At 46.3% G+C, this 21,785-nt stretch overlaps 1 protein-coding gene across 7 annotated transcripts in view; it reads right to left on the bottom strand.

The window, feature by feature from the left end:
• tjap1 (tight junction associated protein 1 (peripheral)) overlaps nucleotides 1-21,785 on the bottom strand; it is a 68,461-nt gene that overhangs the window by 14,435 nt on the left and 32,241 nt on the right. Inside the window, exons 1-3 of one of the 7 annotated variants that reach the window (XM_049008677.1) lie at nucleotides 21,242-21,638; nucleotides 4,079-4,202; nucleotides 2,691-2,748 (exon numbers count right to left, since the gene is read on the bottom strand). The gene's annotated coding sequence lies outside the window, so the exon portion shown is untranslated. Of the gene's footprint in view, nucleotides 1-2,690; nucleotides 2,749-4,078; nucleotides 4,203-20,984; nucleotides 21,156-21,241; nucleotides 21,639-21,785 lie in introns of those variants that run through there. The other 6 variants (XM_049008671.1, XM_049008670.1, XM_049008676.1 and 3 more) reach the window with 6 other exon arrangements.

The following is a 21,785-nucleotide window of genomic DNA, read 5'->3' as shown; positions in this document are numbered from 1 at the left end:
TGGGCTCTTTGGGGAGGGACCTGCTTCCTCATGTTGTCTGTCCTATGGGAGGTTTACAGCCCTACCCCCCAAAATGTGACCCTGGCAGGGTTATATGGTGCCTAGTTTGATGTCAGGCCTGACCACCGTCCCTATTCCTGGAACCTATGCTGTAGATGACTAATCGGCTCCAGCCAAACAGACACGATGAACCCGATGCTGCCCCGGGTCAGAGGCTCTAGCTGGAAGCATGCACTTCATGTTCAGCCTGCGCCTTGCAGCAGAGTCGCACGACGCCTGGAGCGCGCCAGGTTCACAGTGGCTAACATGAAATACCCATGTGGGTGTGCAGCCCCTCTGATGAGTTACTCTCTGCTGCCTGAGGAAAGCACTATGGCACATGGGCGCGTGTCTCATAGACCCTCAACACTCCCCCGACTGACCAATCTGGATTTCGATTACTGGCTTCTCAGCCCTTGGAGGGCGTAGTGCTGCGTTTCACATGACCATACCGCATACAGATAACACAGATTAAGGGGCATGTGACAAGGCTGCCTCAAGCCAGCCCACAGAAAACCAGAGGAGCAGGTGGCCACTGACAGTGCCTGTGTGACACGAGACATCACCAACCAACTCACAGGCCACCCAAACCCTCCTCATTAATTCTCCCAGGGTACCCGGACACAGACAACGGCAGGATGTTTGCCACGGTATGGAGACACACAAGACGAAGGTCTCCATAAAACAGAGAAACATACAAGAACAGTAGTAAAGGCTTCCACCAGCCGGAGGAGAGAAAACAAGTCTCCCGATAAAGCTACAGCACGTCAGTGAGCAATAGTTTAAATTGAAAAAGTTGAGTGAGCATTCAAATACATCAGTTCAGTCATAATAAACAGACACAGACACACACAGAGGCCCAGATGCACATATGTATGCACATACACACACCCGTTAGCATACCTTCCATTCATTTCTATGGGGAAAAACCCTACTCCCAGTCATGACACTCTTAACCCCTATCCTGCTCTTAACCTTAACCATAAATAACTAAACTAAACAAAATATAAGACATTTGGCATTTTTACTTTTTTGATTGCATTCACAGATTTTTATAAAATTGAAGTTATCCAAATGGGACCTGAACACTTCCTCTGCGGACTGTTCCCCCTTTAATGGGGCCAAAGCTTGCTGACATGAGCGTGAAGGTAGGTGTGCATCTCGGATTATCACACTAGCAGAGTATGTGAATACGTGGTGAGTCTCTGCACATATTCACCAAAGGTGCAGAGAGGCCCCCAGTTCACCTGAGGCGGAGTCCACCCCTCTCCCCCCACCTACCCCAAATGCTATCCCCGCATGTCCATCCGGCTGTCTGTCCGGCACTGACCCTGTTCCTGAGACTGGCTGCGAGTATGCTCAGCAAGGCTGTCTCTCAGGTGACTCATGCCGGGGGTGAAGAGCTTCACCAAAAAAGGAGCCCAGTCAAGCATGAAGGGGACAGAATCTGCTGACTCTCGCTTTAGCAGAGCACCTCCACAAGAAGGACCCATGTAGCAGCAGCTCTAACAGATTTTCAGGGGAATGACTGACAGATAAAGGCGCCTTCAAAGCAACCATGAGACTCATCAGTCGAGCTTAACATGACATTGTCACAGCACAGCACAGTAGTCAGGCTTTAATGCCAGGGCCGCTGCACAGCTAAAAAGGGGTGCTGTGTTTCCTTGACCTGCACAGTGTTTCGGCGGGATCCTATCAACTCAGCTACACCAGGATGGCTCAGCAGGATCAGAACACTGAGCCCCAACGACTGAGAAAGTGACTGAGCAGCTGGTCAAACACTGGCGGACTCAGTATGGGTATCTGGAGAAAAGCAGCTTGCGGCCAACAGCTCGGGGAGCCACAACCAATATAATAAAGATGGGGAGGGGAACTACCGGTGTTTGTGCAGCAGATTGCACAGAGTGCCATTCAGGGTAGGAAGTTTACTATCTGCACTTGGTTTTCTCCAAAAATGACGCATCACAAAACACTCGCATCACCAGGGGAAAAAACCAAACAAAATTCAGGAGACAAATTAATCTAATATCTCAAATAATACATGTGGAAAGAAAAATCATGTGCAAGCACAAGACATGGTGCATTTCATGTGGAGAGCTAAGAGGCCAGCCGTCAAACGCTCAGCATAAAGGGCTGCATTCACATAAAAAACAGAGTGAAAAGGCTGCTTCCCGTCCCATGGACTGACACGTGACCGGGGACAGCCGCCTGTCTGCACATTCTAGGTGACAGAAGGGAGTAGACTGCTCTGCCAGCAGCGGCCTGCAGAACCTAGCCAAGCCAGCTAATCGTTTGCTTACATTTGGAGCGGGGGCTTGGGGGAGGCGGAGCTGGGGGACTGTATTAGCTTAGATCGAAGTACAATCCTTCACAAAATAAATAACAGGAAAAGGTCTCCCTCTTTGAACTGCTGAAATCAGGGAATATCAAAGACAAGGTAAAATTCTTTAAATAAGTGCCCCCCCCCACCCATTTCTGCTTTAACACTATCACAATGTGCAACATCTTATCAGCCAGGGAGATGATCCACTCATATCTGGGCTTTGACCCTTGTGGCACAGTCACCTGCTTGCTATTCCTGACACACCCGCTCTGGTAACCAGCCTGACAAAACCAAGCAACAGCTCATGCCCCATGTAACACCTGGGTACCTGAAAAGGCTCAGAAGATCCAACAGCTGTCTTCACCCACAATGTTCCAGCAGGCGTCCTGCAAGGCAAGAAGAACAAGGGCAGCGTGAAGGATGTGTCCGTCACCCCAGTCGTCATGCGAAGGCAGGGGTGAGAGCGCACAAACGGGCAGACACACGCAGACACAGAAAGACACCCTAACACAGCAAGACAAGCTCACAAGATCTCCCTCCACGCTGTGGCCTCGGGTCACTTCCTTTTGGATGCCTGCTGTCTTCACAGAGACATTTTGTTCCTCCACTCAAGGTAAACATCCCCAGCCAGCCAGATAAGACTGAATAATAGGCCACTTACTCCCCCACTGTGTGTGGGTGTGTGTGTGTACTTTGTATTTAATACCTTGTGGAGACATTTTTTCAATTTTAATAAAATCAGTGAATGCAAAAAAAAAAAAAAACTAAAATAGTCTTGTATTTTATTTGGTTACTTATGATTCAGGTTAGGGCTGGGTAAGGGTTAAGGTTGTCATAGTTGGGATTAGGGTTACGTACAAAGAAATTAATGGAGAGTCCCCACAAAGATAAGAATACATGGACTGCGCATGTGTGTATGTGCACCTGTGTGTGTGTACGAGGAGGAGCTAGCTTGGGCCTGTCAGAGGACACACTCGCTCTGGGTCTCCCCTTCATAAGACTCGGGCCCCTGAGCTTTCGATGCGTCCTTGTGGAGGGGCGTGGCCACGTGGCCAGCAGACAAGAGGGACCATTAGCAGGTAGGGCCTCCGAGTCGACATGCCCCATGGGCTGGGGCGCTCACACCCACATCAAGGGGATCACATGCGTTCTCTTTTAAACTGCTGAGATGCTACAGACAGAGCAAGGGAATGGCACAGTGGTAAGGTGGGAGAACTTTATCTGTGATATGGACACACTGGGGTTGTAAGAGGAGTAGGGACAGGAACCCATCATGACAGCGCTGTCTGTGAATCCATATTCAAAAGCATCAGCAACCTTTTCTAGGTTCTGGGTCCTAAGCAATGACAACACAAAGAACATAAAGGTCCACTGTGGGTCCTGTGCCAGAACCTCCTCGGCTGTCTGCTAATGATGTGGTGCTGGCCCCCGAGCCATTGTGCTCGTCGTTGTTCGAGGGAGGGAGAAGCAGGGCCCGTGCCACCTGCCATCATGTGACCCAGTCGTGCAACGTAGACAACAATAGTGGGCTATCAAGTCACACTTAATTTATTTATTATTATGATTTAGGGATGTCAGCGAAACAGCACACAGACACATGCACACACACAGACAGAGACACAGCACCTGGAAAGCTAATTTATCATACATCACAGCAGTATATCTACAGTGGGCAAACAGGAGGCCTGAGGAGGGGTGGTGTGGGGTGGAGCATACCTCAGGCATGCATGTCACGTGGTCCTGGAGCACGAGGTCCAGCGTGTCTCCCTGAAGGGAATTCAATCAGGCCTTGTTCTTGCACCCCTGCTGCCAGCAGACACGTAACCTCACAGCTGCAGAGCTGTGGAAACCCCACGGGTGGACAAAAAAATAAATAAATAAATAATGAGTGACCTGCATGGACAGAGACACACAATCAACAGATTGTAAACTTTCCAAGTAGCGTCTTTGAAGAGATCATAGGGAACGGAGATTAAAAGACATTCACTCGGCAAGCAGCAAGTGGACGGAGGAGCCTGCACACGCACACCAAACCCTGGTGCCCACTGGTGCTGGACTTTCATTTCAGTGAAGATACATCAAAGCAGCCAAGGAACGAAAAAGTACAAAGGAGTTACCCATGATGCAAGTGGTAGACCATTCAGTGCCTGGTCACCCTCCCCCCCAATAGACTGAGCCCCCTGAGCTCGGTTGCTGTGGGCCCGACCCCTCCTGACTCCCATGCGTCGACCTGGTTCCACTCCCTACAGACTGCTGCTCACCAGAGGGCCCTGCAGCAGGAAAACGTAGCACTAAGAATGCCTAAGCCAATGCTAATGAGAGCAAAGCGCAGCAACAGCATGATACCCGGCACAGGTCAACGTACCCAAGGGGCCCCAACTGTAGCTTTCAAAATCAGCCGCCTTCCTGGTTCAGTCAGGCACCCCCCATTTCACCACCCAACCAACACAAATGCGATTAAGTGCAATTAAATCTGTGCCAAGAGACACCCCACAGCCACATCCCACCCAGCGAACAGAAACATCTCACAAAGAGCAGGGAGGAGGCTCTGGGACTTCCAGGAACATGCACCTATTCTCCTCTCCATAGTGCTTCCTTACATCACTGCACTCAGAGCCTTGATGCAACATCTGCAAATTACTCAAGGTTGAGTTTTGCTGTCGATGCAGCAGATTCTTAAAGGCCAGGCCAGCCTATTCCGCTGCCCCCCCCCCCCCCCCCCCCCCCCAATCCATTTGTTTTTTGTGATGCAGCTCCGATCCGCCTTCTCCGCTCCTCCCACCATGATCAAGACCAAGAGAGGATCTATAAGCTAGCGGGGCAGTCTGCCACTGGCACACACACACAAACTGGGGCCATAGTCCAGGCTCGACAGCATCACTGCAAAGAGACTGAAAAACGTATCTTCAATATGTTTTCATGCACAATTGCGAAGTTCAGCGTAACGCAAATTTTCTGTACAACTAGGGGCAAATACGATTTTCCTTAGCAAATGCAACGGACTGCATTCCACAAACCTCAATTTCTAGCATGGAAATGACTAATTTGGCCTGCACCTTTATGCAGAAATAATATTGATAATAATAATTAGAAGAAGAAGAAGATGGTGGTTTAATCCTTTCATTTTTATGAGGGGGAAAAAACCTGTCGAATTAAGCAGAGCCAGATGAAGTAAGGAAAATCCTGCCAGTCAGTCATAGGGAGGCATTAAAGGTCAGGTCAGCTGGCTGCAGGGAAGCAGTTGACATAGGACTGGTCTTGTCTTGTATAAGTGGATTACAGCACATTATTTTCTTAATAGACTTTTACATTCACTCAGAAGCAGAGAAGCCACACACGTCAGATCTGGAAGTAAATCCAATTCCTGATAGTCCACTCCGGTTTATCAGCATGCCCGTATTCTGTATGAGAAATTAATGCGACCGAGATCACTTGTAGTATGTGTGGGTGGTTATCAACACTTGTGTGAGAATGTTCTATTATACATACAAATACAAAGTATGTTTGAAAATTAACACTTCAGACAGAGGTTTGCCACCCTATTTCTCATTTTTCAGGGCACCTTTAAGAGTAGATGGGCAATTATTTGGGTAGCTGGGGGGGGGAGCTTAAAGAAAACCAAGAAATTATGCAGAAAATCTCTGCAGTTGAGTCTGACCCCACTGTTACAGGCTAGTCCACTAGGCGTAAGGGTGTACTCACACTAGGGGAGCTTTTCCACCACACCAGGTACCGTACTTTTGGTACTTTGCAAAAATACCAAAAATACTTCAAGGTGTTGACTTTCCGCTGGCATAAAAACTGGTACCGGTGCCGAATAACATCACAATGTGAGGCAGGGTATTTTAATAATAATAATCGATACTTTATTGATCCCCATAGGGAAATTGTCTTTACGCCTCCCACAACTTGCTCTTTTTCATAGAGTAAGTTGTCTGCGAAGGGCTGCCACCTGTAGCTGGGTTTGAACCTGCGACCTTCTGATTACATTACAGCGCAGGGAGTTTAAGTTTGGCAAAAACCTTACAATTTTAATTATTATTCCTTTTATAGATAATCTAATAATGTTTCAAAATCAGTTTAAAGTTTACCTTGACAGCTTTTGCATAAGCGCTGCTTGCATTCTCCAAGACAAACATTAATTATTTTCATCCTTGCTGTTTAGATCACTCCTAGACAGTTTTGTGAGAAATTTATATAAATTTATATACTTTTTACAACAAAATTACATTGCTATATTTACAACAAAATCTATATACATACTGTCCTTAGTATATTAAACAAAATACTTTATTAGTTTATCATTCCATCCTGATTTATTTGTATCTGTTCTTTTGACCAGATCGCAATAATTATTTTTTTTTTAACTTCTTTTTCTGAGTCCATTAGTTATTTTAAGATTGTGGTTGTATTGTGTTTCAGTGGCAGGCTATTTGCATAACCAGTCAACAAAGAAAACAAGTCCCACCCCAAAGTACTGAAGTACCAAAGAAGTACTCCAGGTACAGGAACGAAAGTCAATGGAAAAGGGTAAGTACCAAAAGTACTGTAACAAAAGTACAGCACTTGGTGTGGTGGAAAACCGCCTTAGGGGATCAATACTGTGTCTGAGTACGTGTCACCCCTAAAATCGAATTTGTTTGACTAGTGTGATCGCTCCATACCATGCCTGGCCCCCCTTGACCTCTAAGTGGTTGAGTTCAGTCAGACTCACATTGAGTTCAGGCATGGTACACATCCAGTGCGATCACTAACTGTGACCTAGTACAAAACACAAATAATGTCAATGATGCGACTGGCATACACACATGCTCACATGTATACTATAATGATCCGGACCAGGAAGGAATGGATCAGGTAGGCTGTACAGATTGAGAAGCAACAAACTTAAAACAAACACTGAGGCAAAGGGATCACTTTGGTCTACAATAAAGGGGCAGTGTTTGCTGGCAATTTGAGCTGACGAGAGTATCCAGGAACAGCTGGATGTGACATCCAAAAGCTTAGAGAGATTTGGTAAAATACAGAACTATCTTTATACGTGCAACGCAATTAAATTAATATTGCCATGTTCAATACTAGAAAAAAAAAGATGGCCGTGTGTCATTGCAGCCAAAATGGCTCCAAACAAGCCACAAAATAAGGAGATGAAGTCCATTGTGCTGTGCGATAGCTATTTTCTTCCTATGTTTTCTCAAACACAAAAAGCTGCTCAAGGATGATGAAAGCATGCTCGGGCCCAGAATTTTAAGTGCAATGTGAGTAAAGACCAGTGGGGGATTGGGAAGGAGGAACAATCATGCTTGGGCACAGTACGAGATAACTTGATCAAGTCTGAGTACACCGTAACAGAGGGGGGCACAGGGCTCGATCCCCCAGTGATAGTTTCTACCTGGCTGGTTTGATCCATCTGCCAGGGTAAGCAGGAACTGTGGCCATAGATGAATAAGCACCCCCCCTCCCACCAGGAGAGACAAACCCAAGTTACAGAGCTCTGGTTTCAGTCTCTGAGAGGCAACTGAACAAAGCTGAGCATAAACCGAGCACTAATTCCCGAGGAAGCAATAAGGCAGAGCAAGACACATGTTTCATCTGCATATCCCACTTCAAGGTGTAATGAAACCGTAATGCTTCTTTAAAAAGTCAAACAGGGTAGTTTTTAATCCAGTACTGGAGGGACTTCCTCCCCACATCCATCTTGACCAGGTCTTATAGGGCAGAGTACACAGACAGCTCAGCTAACCAATCAGACTGTGAAGAGTGTGACATCACCACTAGTTACGGGTCTAATCCAAGTCAAGTCCATCGAGTACCACCTGAAACCTCAGGTTGAGAAGTCTTATTCCACTAAACACTGGCTTTCATCTGCTTCAACCTTCAAGCCTGGAAGCACAGGAAATGACATCGCAGCCAAAGAAAGGGAGCCCATCAGACAGCCTCCTCTCGTCATTCCGGGCTGAGAGGGGAGCCGAGTGCAGCGATGGCTGGTCAATTTCCAGATCAAATTACCCACAGTGCCAGACTGCTATTACCATCATATGACTGAGCGCTGCCGTAAAAGCCATGCACTCCATTTAAAGACGAGCCACTTCACAGACTCTTTAAGGGCCCTGGTGTAGCATCAGCCTCGTCACTAGCTCTCTGGCACTGTTAATCTGTCAAGTTCTGTACTTTATCGATTGGTATAGAAATGGGGGAGGGAGGGGGGAAAATCGCTGGGTGTGGGTGTAAAGGTGTAGGCTGAACAGGGTTTGGAAACAAATAGGTTTAGGCCCTGAACTGCCAGTCAGTATGTTTACATATACACTAAGAAAATCAAATTATTGATTACTGACTGAAATCATACCAAATCGAATTTCTCAAAGTCGGAATAAGACACCCAGATAGTGCGATTGGGAGTCTCGATTTACCAGTCGATCTACGTTCCTACCCTCACCTATGGTCATGAGCTATGGGTAGTGACCGAAAGAACGAGATTCGCGAGTGCAAGCGGCCAAAATGGGTTTCCTCCACAGGGTGGCTGGGCTCTTCCTTACAGATAGGGTGAGGAGCTTGGTCATTCGGGAAGGACACAGAGTAGAGCCGCTGCTCCTCCGCATTGAGAGGAGCCAGATGAGGTGGCTCGGGCATTTGATTAGAATGTCTCCAGGACGCCTCCCTGGTGAGGTGTTCCGGGCACGTCCCGCTGGGAGAAGGCCCCGGGGAAGACCCAGGACACGCTGGAGGGACTATGTCTCTCGGCTGGCCTGGGAACGCTTCGGAATTCCCCCGGAGGAGCTAGATGGAAGTGGCCGGGAAGAGGGAAGTCTGGGTTTCCCTGCTGAGACTACTGCCCCCGCGACCCGACCTCGGATTCAGCGGAAGATAATGGATGGATGGACTTCAACACCATGCTGTCATAGTATATTATACGAAACTTTATTTCTTGTTATGCTATCGTAATCTTGTTGTATCTCTTCTTCCGACCAGATTGCAATTAAAACTTGTGTAACTTCATTTGTCCACGCTCCCATTATTATTTTATTATTTTTTTATGTCTGAGACCCAATAGGTCAACCGGAAAAAACCCAATACTAACAAGCTGAATTGAGTGATATCGCCACCTATTGTGGCTGAGTCAGACATACTTCAGCCAAGAAATCAATTCCCTTCTTGTGCATTTACACTAGGACAAGGGCAGTAGTCCGATCAAATGGCATAGTCGAGCTATAACCGTAGCTCGACTTAGCTGTGTGTGTGTGTAAACATTCTGACTGAAATACGTTCATTAAATCAGCAGCATCCTCTCCTTCTCCACTCTCTCCAGCAATACCTCTCTCCCTCTGCCTACTTCATTTGAGGCCAAGAAACCTGCCATGGCCACTTAGTACACTTTCCCACCACATCAAGTACCGTACTTTTGATACCATTCTTTTGGTTTTTATTTCACTTGCAAAAATTCCAGTACCAAGAGTACTTCTTTGGTACTTTGGTATGTGACTTGAAATGCTTTCTTTGTCAATATAGCTTTGTCTTTTATACAGCTAACTAGCGATGTAAAAATTGCATGTGCATAATATGCAGTGTTGGTATTAATATCACACATCACCAATCCAAATAATATACAAGACATCCTTCAAATTCAGTACAAAATACCCAGTACAATACCTTGAAGAACCTTATTTTAAGTACTTTCTCGAAGTACCAAAAGTACGGTACCTGGTGAGGTGGAAAAGCGCCCATAGGGGGTATTAGTACGATTGCTCCTTACCATGTCTGGGCTTAACCATGCCCTGGCCCACTTAGAGAGATCGGCCAGAGCATGATCAGTTGGACTTGGTATAGAAGTAGTGCGACCGCTAACCGTGCCCAGGTACAGAACACAGACATAACGTCAATAACGCAACTAACACATACCTGACCAAACTCATCAACTTTACCCTCCACTGTAAAAAAGAAAAAAAATTGCGAACAGATGATAGAAGCGCCCATAAACGTTACAGAAGTTTCTTCTGCTCAATAAACATAAAATTCCCATGCAGCGCTTTATACTTGATTATATAATTGCTCAAAACACAGCATAGCATAATAGGCTGTAGCTACAGATGCTAGTTGGATAATGTTAAAGTAGCCTGTTTACTGTATTATAAGATCTTGCTATATTATAAGATCCCTTGCATAAATCACAGACTTGTAGCTAATATGACTGACTATATATGATGCATGCAATTTTGACATAGGGTATAACTGAGTTTCGACAGTGGTTCAAACATACTAGGCGCTTTCACACCGCCAGAGCTTTTTTCTGGAACAAGAACCGGAATTAGGGACTTTTGTCATGTTCACACTGCCTAACTGTAGTTCCTCAGAAGTACTTCATTAACCACAGCAACTTACAGCTGATACTTCCAGGCTAGAAGTGGTCCAAGGTTGACAGCATCTATGTAATCATTTATTTATACATTTAAATAGAAATCAAGCAAGACGCTATACATACAATTGAAAATACCTAGTGTGGAGTATGTGTGAAATTATGTGTGAAGTTTAACCTACGAACTTTTTGCATTTCCCAAGCTTATTGAGCATAAAGGTCCAAGGTCTTGTTGTATGGTATAAAAGCGACCCAGAAGTGACCACAAAAGAATCAGGTTGAGAAAGTGCAGGGACTTCAGTGTGAAAGCACTTAACAATATCTGTAATAGTGTAATTAGTTCTGGTACTGAAGAAATGTAATACCGAACAGCTTTCAAAAATGTGTACACTGTACTGTCCCAAGCAACATGAGTTTACACAAACGCTCGGATATCTTCTTATTGGTGTACCATGAATAAATAAAAATCGATGTGTTGCATACTTGATAAGTATGTGTGTGTTATGCTCAAAAAGACTCCAAATGAGCCACAAAATAAGGACATTAATCATGAATTCCTTTCTGAAATGCAATAGCGCTTCCCCTCCGATGTTTTTTACACAAAAATGTCACACAGTGATGACAAAAGTGTGCTTGGGCCAAGTGCAATGTGAGCGCAGAGCAGTGGAGGGAGTGGGGGGACAATCATGCTTGCGCATCGTACAGAGCAACCAGGCTAAATGTGAGTATGTCCTTAGAGTCAGGCAGCATCTGAGTGAGGAGGACCGTGAGAAAAAGAAGGAAGACGGTTTGAATGTGGCCACTTTCTCTAAGGCTGCTTTGTTCTGTGCCTTGTTTCTGATGCAGGTCAGATACACACATTCCTGAAAGGGGTTCACCTTGAGCTTTCACCTGTTGCGCGCTCTCTGAGACACATACACGCAACATAAAAGCATCTTGAGAGAGGCACACAGCGTATCCTATGGCTTTACAAAAAGGCGGTACAGTTCCACAACCACATTTGCACAAGCAAGGCACTCAAGACATACTATCCCAATTTCAGCATGTGCACAGATACTGAGGAATAGACTAAATCTTTTTTGAAGGATCCATAGGACTTGTCCACTGTACTTATGTGAGGTTACAGCACAATTTTATGAATGGTCTCCAATCCACAGAGTATCAGGACTCCAGAGGCTAGCTACATCAGATGAGACCCTCTCTTCCTAGGGACACACAGATATACCACTTGCTAGACGAGCCACACACACAGCAGAATTTGTTTCTGTTTTTTTCTTTAAACAGTGATGTCTGATAAACAAGCCGGTCTGTCTGCTGCTGCACCCTGGTTCAGGAAACCATCTGTGAGGTCATGCACCCCCAGTAGAAGGTCCTGCATCATTTCCACTTCCACTGAGAATGATAAATACATAAATCAGGGCACAGCCAGCTTAATAAGGAAAGGAGAGAGAGGCATCTGCGACTGTCTCGATCCGCCGCACGTGCCGTCCATTATGGAATGAAGGACCTTGCTATTCCAGCACAACACAAAGTACATGAAAGTCAAAGATAAGTTCTGTAATTAAGGCATCCACCTCCCTGCTGCCTCTGAGGATAACTAACGATGGCACGCTAATACTGTTGGTCCAGCTCCCTCCCAGTACCAGCCTATAATCTGGCAGAGCACGACGGCACCCATGGCGGTTTAGTCAGCAGCCAACAGGAACATAGACATTACAAATGTCACGGCTGTAAACGGGGATTCGCGTAACAAGCACCTGCTCCTGAAATTCACATGCCCATCAGAGGAGGGCAGCTTGGACCACCGACTATGCCATTTTCTGAGACCCTACACCAAAAAGGTGACTGTTGACCTAGATTCCAGGGCCATACTAAAAGCCGGATGAACCTGTGGTCCAGAACTAAGAGCCAACAGCTGGGTAAAAAGCAGGCCTTTGACAGCTCACAGAGGAATGTGTCGGCTCAGCCGCCTAGCAGTAAGAGCTCATTAAGACAGGCAGGCAGAATATTCTGCACACTGTTACCGCCTGAGCGTGTGCAAGAAGCGTGTGGACCTGCTGGAATCCTGCAGCCAAACACACACACACAGAAACACACAGCCTTTCAAATAGAGCTAAGGGAAGTCAATTCACCTGCATAGCTAAACAACACTATTTGAAGCTCGAGGATAGAGGAATCTGACACAAGAAACATACACCGGCGGGCACACACACCCCCACAACCCAGGCCCAATTACAGTGATATCGACTTTCCACCCGGCCCACTTAACCTGTCAGTTCTCTAACGCCGATATTCTGCGGCAACCGTTTTGTTGCACTAAATCCTCTTTGGCCAAGTTTTAGAACAGATGCTCCAGCAGATTGTGATTTAGGGAGTTTCAAGGGAGAAAAATGCAAATGTGCTAAGTACTGATGCATCATGTAAGATGGGGGGGTTACTACTTTTGTCCTAACAGGACACTAGTAAAGGCTTCATGCCCTCCTCCTGCTGTCAATTGGCCAGGAGAGAGTATCATGCCAGCACACAATGCCACACAGGGGAGCAGCCTGGCAGCCGCCAGTTGAAGTCTGCGGCAGTCGTTTAAAGGATAGAGTGTAGAGTGAGCCGGGAGCACATGCAGAAGAAACAAGCAGGGAACACGAAACAGGGCTGGGCAACCGTGACGCATGGTGCTTGCCATCAGCACTGGCATAAAGGTCGCCAGGGAGAACGCCATCACAAAGGCGTAAACACAGACAGCGGCCATTGTGGGGACCTGGGGGGGTGGGGATGGCCTGAAAGCGAGCCATAAATCAGCCACAGAGCACAGAGGAACACAAGACAAGCACTCAGCAAATTATAGTCAAAATAAATAAATGTTGTTATTCCCACATGCAAAGAATTAGCAACAAGCTGGGATTTATCCAAATCCCTCCTAGTGTAGCCCAGATTTTCCCAGCATTGCTGCTGGACAAAGGAATTACCACAATTCCCACCAAGAATGTTTCTGCTAGGCTGGCTCCAACACTGGAGCGAAAATGGACCTCCACTTCAGGGTACTCAGCTTGTCGGTGCTGGAGCAGGGTCCGAGCGATGGACCAGGAACAGATTTGGAACACGGGCCTCGGTGCGAACAAATTCAGATGCGGAGAGGGAAGTGCAGCCAATGCTGGTAGCACACTTAAATCACCCCTGGGGTAGAATGGATAATGAAATCCTTCACTGCAATGTTCACTCACCCTGATGACGGATACTTTGCTCCATGATGAGTGTTTCCACCATGTGTACACAGTTAAAGAACAAATGCAACTAGCAGCAAGAACTAGTAAACAAAGAAATGCTCGTTTTACTACGTCTTGACCACCATGCTCTATTCCGTTTCAACGCAGTAGATTTCGATGTCCATTAGATCTTTGTTTCTAGTTCACAATGTTGATGCTGAGCAGAGTTTTACCATTCAAAAGGATTTCAAATATTTGGCAATTAACATATTCAGAATTTTCTAATGAAAGCAGGCAGGGTGTGTATAAACCTGAAGGCCACAGGGGGCCACAAGATTCCACTGAGGTAGAAATACCTGAGGCCTGATTGACTGACAGATTGAAAAGCCAGTCAAGGTCAATTCTGCTTCATTGTGCTCCTCTAGAGTTAATCTTTCAGGGACATTTTCATAGACTGCAATTTTTCTCTTTTAATATCCTAAAAAGCACTATGCATGTCCACCCATTGCTGTCTGCAGTCCTGCTTCTCCAACCACATACAGTAGCTGTAGAGTAACTAAAGCCCTGTACAGGCTCCCCTTTAACCACTGAGTGATTATAAAGCCCAGGACAGAATCCACCCCTTCAGCCACTGAATTATTATGAAGATGAGGACAGGCTCTGCACCTTTAACCACTGAGTGACGGTAAAGCCAAGAACAGGCATAGCTCCTTCAGCTCCTCAGTAATGATAAAACCCAGGACAGGCTCTGACCCTTTAACCAGAGTGCCGACACAGCCCATGACAGGCTCTGCCTCACTATTCATGGTCCAATATTAATGCCAACATTTAAGTGACACTTCATATAAAGGTCTGAAAATCCCTGAGAGACTATCGAGGTATTGGATGTGTGCCAGTTAATTCTGAGGATGAGGTTCCTTTTATTGCTTCGTATCTCACACTCCAGTCCCTGAGCACAGTTTCGACGCCATTGAAGCCCACGGTGTACGGCAGGCACCGTTACCACAGATGCCAGAGGCGACAACAGAAAATTAACCAAAGCAACTCACGGCTGATACTCCCAGGCCAGAAGTGATCCAAGGCTGACAGAATGTTTATATTCATTTATTTATACATTTAAATAGGAATCGATCAAGAAGCAGAAACTTAATGACATGCTTTACTATGGGAATTTCGCTATGGATGACAGACAGATTAAGCTTTTGCTGTGCACATAAATATCTCCACCAAGCTTCCCCACCGTCAGAAACTCATCTGCTGCTGAAGACAAAGGAAAACAGAATGGCACAGCTGAGGGGGGGGGGCAAAATCCCATAAAGCAGATCTGTCTCTTTCCTTCCCCATGTCATTTATTAATTAAAACGCAGCAGTCAGCTGAGTAAGCAAGGAGGCCTGGCACCAGTCTCTGCCCCAGGAGAAAAGAGGAGAACAGTATGAGTAGAAGGCATGTGGGAAAATGGAGAACACGGACAGAGGTATTGGAGATATTTGGGAAAAGGGGGAGGACAGACAGAGGTATAGAAGGCATGTGGGGAAAGAGAGCAGACGGATGGAGGAAAAGAGTAATAGAAGGTATGCTGTAAAAGAGAGTGGATGGATGGAGGAATAGAGGAATAGAAGGAATGTTATAAAAGAGAGTGGATGGATGGAGGAATAGAAGGCATGCGGGAAAAGAGTGGATGGATGGAGGAACAGCGAAACAGAAGGCATGTGGGAAAAGGGAGTGGGTGGATGAAAGGATAGAAGGCATGTGGGGAAAGAGCAGAGGGATGGAAGAAAAGAGTAATAGAAGGCATGGGGGTAAAAATAGCAGTACAAAGGAAAGGGGAGCAGAAGAGATGAGCACTCCAGTCAAGAGTCACGAAAAACACACTATTAATGGCCCGCAGTGAAGAAGCAAGAGACTCAGCATTATGGGGGGGGGGGGCAAATCGAAATGAATGCTGACAGATTTCCGCACTGGACAAAGGCGACAGGCAGCATACATCAGCTACCCGCAGGTGTAACTCTATACAGCCTGGTGTGGTGCTATGCCATGCGATACAGGCATATCCAGTACCTTCCTTAGAGTCAAATTACATTATTTAAGAGCTTGCAGTATGGAAAACCTGTCAGACGCTCTGGTTGCAGACTGTGTTTTCTCAATGACACACATCACCTCTTAGTACCAGTACAGAGCTACTTCTGCACTTTTACCACACTAGTGTCGCATACCGTTTCACGTCTGTTCCTCAGTGCAGCCAGATCTCAAAAGAGTGACCTTGGACACACTGCTGGGCGCGGCAAGAGGTCGGAACAATGCTGATTCTGCTCTCGTCATGATTCAACGCGGCAGGGGAAGGGACCGCAACGCACCATCGACACAGTGATGATCAGGGGGTCAGGCACTCATGAATTTCATAGTGGGTGGAACACACAGCTAGACAAAACAGGCCTCCTGCCTTCCTGTATCTCAACTCTAGAGACTGCCCTCTCTGTAGCACAGTGATCAGAAGAGACCTCTGACTGACATGCCATTAATACGGACACGTATTCTGGAATGCAGTCCATGTGCATGCAGCTCTGCAGGTTCAAACGTGCACACCATCTCCTGACAATCCTTCTTAAACCTGTCGCAACGCCATCAAGAAGCAGGTTCATCTTACATGGGGACACCATACAGCTTAAGCAAAAGACAGTGATGGATGAACATCTTTATATTAAGGAAACCTGTCATTCCAGAAACCGAAAACTCAAGTATGCATGTGACGTGGCTTGGGCCAGAATATGGGTGCAGAATGAGCGCCTACCGACATCTCCCCCGCACGCCGGTGCTGTACAAAAATGGAATACACGTCAGATGGGCTGGGAACAGATTCAAGAATCTCCTGGGTAGAAACGGCAGCCTGAACATCGCACCGGATGGCCATCCAGTAGCATCCTGGATGGTGTGAATCAGATAGCAATCGCATATTCCAAAAGCCCAGTGGGTTAGGGTTACCCAACGTCCGGCCTGCAACTTAAACTGACATAATCCAGGCTTCATTGTCTACCTTTAAAGGGACAGAGAAATTATCCTTATAGTTGGTAACAGATATCCCGGTTTTTGCCTTCTAGAACAAAAACAAACTACACAGAAGCTAAAAAAAAGACAAATTGATGATACAGATGTGTTACACCAAAAATTATAATAACTGAATTATTCGTTGCAGTAGGTAAATACAGTTCCAAAGAGTTTTGGTTATTCTTGGCTTCCTGTTTTACCCTCTAGCACAACAGGCAGCCAGTATCATGACAGAATGACCTGTGTCAAAGCTGACTGACTGACCGGCTGTCGTTCTGAACATGTTGGCTCACTTGAACTCAACATAAACTACTCAGTTTTAAATGTCTCGCCAAACGAGAATGAGACATAATGAGGATAAACAAGGCTGGATTCATTTTTTTTTCTATTATAATCAAGAACCCAGACCAGGATGTTTACTTCAAAGATTAATAGTCAAATTAAAAGCAGTCCAATCTGCTCATTCATTGCGCTTGCCACAAGAGTATTTTTGTTTTACAAATTACAAAGCACAACCAGTTACAGAGGTACAAATTATTACAGATGTGAATTGCAAACAGAATAATTTTCATTGCAAGCTACAAACTCTGAAGGAATCTCCACAACAGAGGTAAATGACTGGTCCCATGTACTTAATAGTCAATTATTTTGTCATTACAACATATACCAAAAACCATGATATCACTGAGGAACATTTTTAACCAATTCCATGCAAAGCAATCTTCTACATACAACTCTCCTGGGCAGGAAAAGACCTCCACCTATCCCATAAGACGACATGGTCGATGCTATCAGGAGGTAAGCTGGAGCTCAGCATCACAGTAGTAGGGTGGAAAACTTTCCTTAGTGACTATATGTCAGCAAAGAGCGAGGTAAGCCCCTGGGTGCCTAAGCCCCAACAAGGCTCATTTAAACAACGACAGAATCTTGAGCCCCAACATTTCATGAAACTGATTCATTAACTATTTGCTGCAGGCCTGACATCGATGTAGCCACTGGAAGTAAACATTGCCCTCAGTTGCAGAACATTCAACAAGTTTCATGCTATTCCCTCAAAAAGCAGGCCTTTTCAGTGGCTCTCATAAAGCACATGTTACCTGGGTAGCTCACTCACAAACTGTCCCAGCGACCTGGAATCTCTGACATGGCAAATCGCTATGCAGCCAGACAGACAGACTTTCAACACAAAGTGATAAAGGAAAGGCTGCTTGTTTGAATCCATGCAAATTGTCAGACATATTTCAGCAGACTATTATAGTAAAACCAAGATTAAAACTGAACATTCCCAAACGACCATTTAAGAGGGAGATGGGGGATGACAATGATGTATTGGGGGAGGGGGGGGGGTAATATCTTTGCCCAAGAGAAAAGCAACTCTAGTGTTAAAACAATTCTTTGGAGGCCTCTTGATGACCAGATTGAGGGAACACAGAAGAACAGAAACCTGACAGTAAGAAAATGAGCTCATGTGTCAACGGGGTAAATTTGCACAAGAATGCCATTGCACTGAAGCACATTCTTATCAGAGGACCCTGGTCGGTCTGCTTTGCTTGGGGGAGGGGGGGTGCTGCCCTCTTTTTCCACAAATCTCATTATCCCTGGGACAAAACAGCAGTGTCTTCACAGAAATTCTCCAGGGGAATGTGCATGCTTTCAGAGGCTCACTTAAGCTTTTAGGATGCTTTAAAAACACTTCCTCTGTGGTTTTGCCGAGCAGATAAGGGCTGGAATTCCTCATGTTGCTGGAGTTTGATTCCACCACCCCCTGAGTCCTGTTTCTGTCCCTGATGGTTGGGTGGGGAAGAGTAGAATCATACTTTTAGAAGAAGGCAACTCCCTTTGACGTTTTGTACTTATTTTATTACCTCCTGCCTCCTACTTGGCTGTGGGCAATGTCAGTCATGTGCATTGGAGAAATATTCTTACTAAAAACAAAGCACCAAGAATAGGCGCTTAAGGCAGCCATTGAAATCTAACAGATACCTGCAATTTACACAGTTAGGTGAATGTACACAACTCATGATTTTAAATGCTTTAAATTTAAATGGTTAGACATGCAAGCACTGAGACTTCATGGACAATTTTCACTGTCCTGGTGTGAAGCCTTTTCCTGTGCCCACTGTCACCCGAGCCAATGTCTGGGTCGGGGGGGGGGGGGGGGTGAGGAAATCTACCTTCTGCTCAATGTCCAGTGACTCTCCTCCTGTTTCTACCAAGCCTTGAGCCAACAGTGTAGCGTAAGTGCCGGCTCACCGCTGGAATTTACACGCCCTACACAGCTGGATCACACCGCACCTGTCTAGCATGGCCTCATACAGTCTGTTACAAAGCATGAGTCAGCGCCAGCTTGGCGCTAGCTGGTGTCAGGAGTTTTGCTTTGGCTCCTGGTGCTTGGCACGTGCTGGACTTTTCCAGTACACAGATGAAAAAAGAGTCAAAGGCCTCTGACAGGTCTCTTAAGAGCAGTATCGTGGGCTGATGTCCCGTTGAGTGAAGAGCCCCTTCATTCAGACAGACATCAGCTGAAGGATGCTTTCGTCACCTGCTGTCAGTAAACACTTGCCCCACCAGAGGCTACAGCTTGATGTCTCTGAGCTCAGGAAGCCGAACACAAAGAAATAACCGGCACAGCACTAACCACAGGTGCCTTTTGGATTCTCCTACTATCGAATACCGACCCAAGGCAATGTGAGACCCTCTCCCCCCAGTATCACAGCCGATACTGTTTTTTCCTTAAAAGGTCCCTTTTGCCCTCTCAACTAATTGCACAGATCACATAGACATAGCGCCATTCATGAGAAACAGAACAATTTAACAACAGACTGACGCGGTATCGATGAATGCGCTAGACAAACATTTAAAAACCTTAGATCGTTGATGTGGCCCAACGGACTGCACAGTATTCAGAAGTTTAACATTACAGTTCACCGATTGCAAGACCTTTCAGTATATAAACAAATTAAGTAGTTCAGATGTAACCTCACTTCAAGTGTTTCCTCCTCGTCAGTAACACAAATCATAACTCTAACGATATTATCTGTCCAAGTTGAACGCAATGAATTACCTTCGTAATGTCAGTTCAAATTCCTCTGGAAGCCAATGGTCTGTTTTAAATCCACACACCCACACCAACGATTACGAAAACGACACTCAGGCACATATTGGCACTGGCTGAAGTCCATGGTTTGGTTTATTGCTAAAGGATTCATTTTTCCTGCCATCGAAATCGCATATCTGTCTTTACGATTTCAACACTACAAAACAGCGATTGTCGTTACAGGATTTTGACCCACGAACTAAACTTCTTATCAGCCCGCATGAATGTTGAAATCTAACTATCTATTCCTTTGCACCAGCGCAAAACACAAATGCATATCAGATATCGCCCCCAGGCTGTCCCCGACCGTGACTGATTTAAACACAGTCCGCAGATGCAATCTACATTTCGGATCCTCTTACACGTGAGGTCCTATAAATGTTCTGCCAAAATCACAACTCCGGCTATTGATAAATTAATGTAATAAAAATTCTGAGCCCACTCCAGCACCACGGCAGGAACGCTGAGCGCGGATCCGGCTTAACGTGTCAGACAAACGGGCGATCACGGGGTTATTGGTGGGGGAAGGAGGTCACCCAGATGTTTTGACAGCTTCTCTGTGTGCCGGCTCTAGAGACTGTAGCGTAAGTTTGAGGGAGTGAATCTCGGCTCCTAGCCTGAAAGAACATAGGAGCGCGGCTGACATCATTCCCCTCCCCGCCGAACCCGTCGGTGCTGCTCGCTCGTCCCCCGCTATACCCGCGTCTGTGACCGCGAATGCATTAACATGCAAATACAGCACAGCGATAATATTAAACGGTCAGTAAACAAGCGCAGACATAACGCTTTTAATAGACCTGAATTTTCATTAAAACGCCCGCGTCCTCCCCCCGCCGTCTAAAGACTACAATTTCCCGGAGGGTTTGGATAACGTTGCTTAAATTCAGAAAGCCACACTTAAATAAAATCAGCGACGTCCAGGTCCGGCTCACCTGGCGAGGAACCAACTTCAGCTCAGCTGACACAACAACCCAGCCCTGTACCTGTTTGGTGCTAAAAAATCAATTTCATTTATAAATAAAGGAAGGGTGAGCTGTCACCTCAGCTTCCGACGCTCCTTGAATGTGACTGAATTGTGATTCGGCTCCGGTTCTCCGGCCCACATTGCCCACCCCCCCTTATCCCTCCCCGTCAAACCGAACCGCCTTGCCACCCCCGCTCGTCGGCTTGTACTCTTTCCCCTTCTTACCTTCCATTTCCGTAGCCCGTCACTGCCGACGGACGTATGTAATCCTGTTTCGGCTCCCGGTCCAAGTCAATAAAGTTTATCCGGTCCTCTCTCCCTTCCTTTTCTTCGGCCGACGCCGCGGCTGCTATGGCTAGCGTCAGTCCCACTCGCTTAGCCTGGACGCTCTCGGTTTATGTTCCCAGTACACTGCTTAACCACCCAGAAGCTCTTTTCGGGTTCCAGCGACCCTTCTACAGACAGTTATCTGGCACTCGGCCGCTACTTTTTCTGAGGTAAAGTTCACGCTCGCCTACGCTTCTCTACCGCCATCTTTCCCCGCGGGGCACGCCGGGTAATCCTCGGGAATCCCCCGCGTGCTCCGAGCCCGGGCTACTGTATCTGCAGGATAGGAAGCTGCGGAGAGAACACGTTTGCTCGACCGCGGACAAGTGTGACAGTCCCCTCTGATGCTGCGTGAAGCGCTACTCGGCTTCGATTAGATGACATAATGATCGGGTGAGGAAAAGTGATTTTCCAACTTCCTTCCATTCAACCAAGCCGAAAC

Source organism: Brienomyrus brachyistius, chromosome 3, assembly GCF_023856365.1.
Source record: "Brienomyrus brachyistius isolate T26 chromosome 3, BBRACH_0.4, whole genome shotgun sequence".
In the NCBI taxonomy this organism is placed as follows: Eukaryota; Metazoa; Chordata; class Actinopteri; order Osteoglossiformes; family Mormyridae; genus Brienomyrus; species Brienomyrus brachyistius.
The sequence above is the reverse complement of the archived record's forward strand: the minus strand, read 5'-3'. Positions and strand labels throughout refer to the sequence as shown.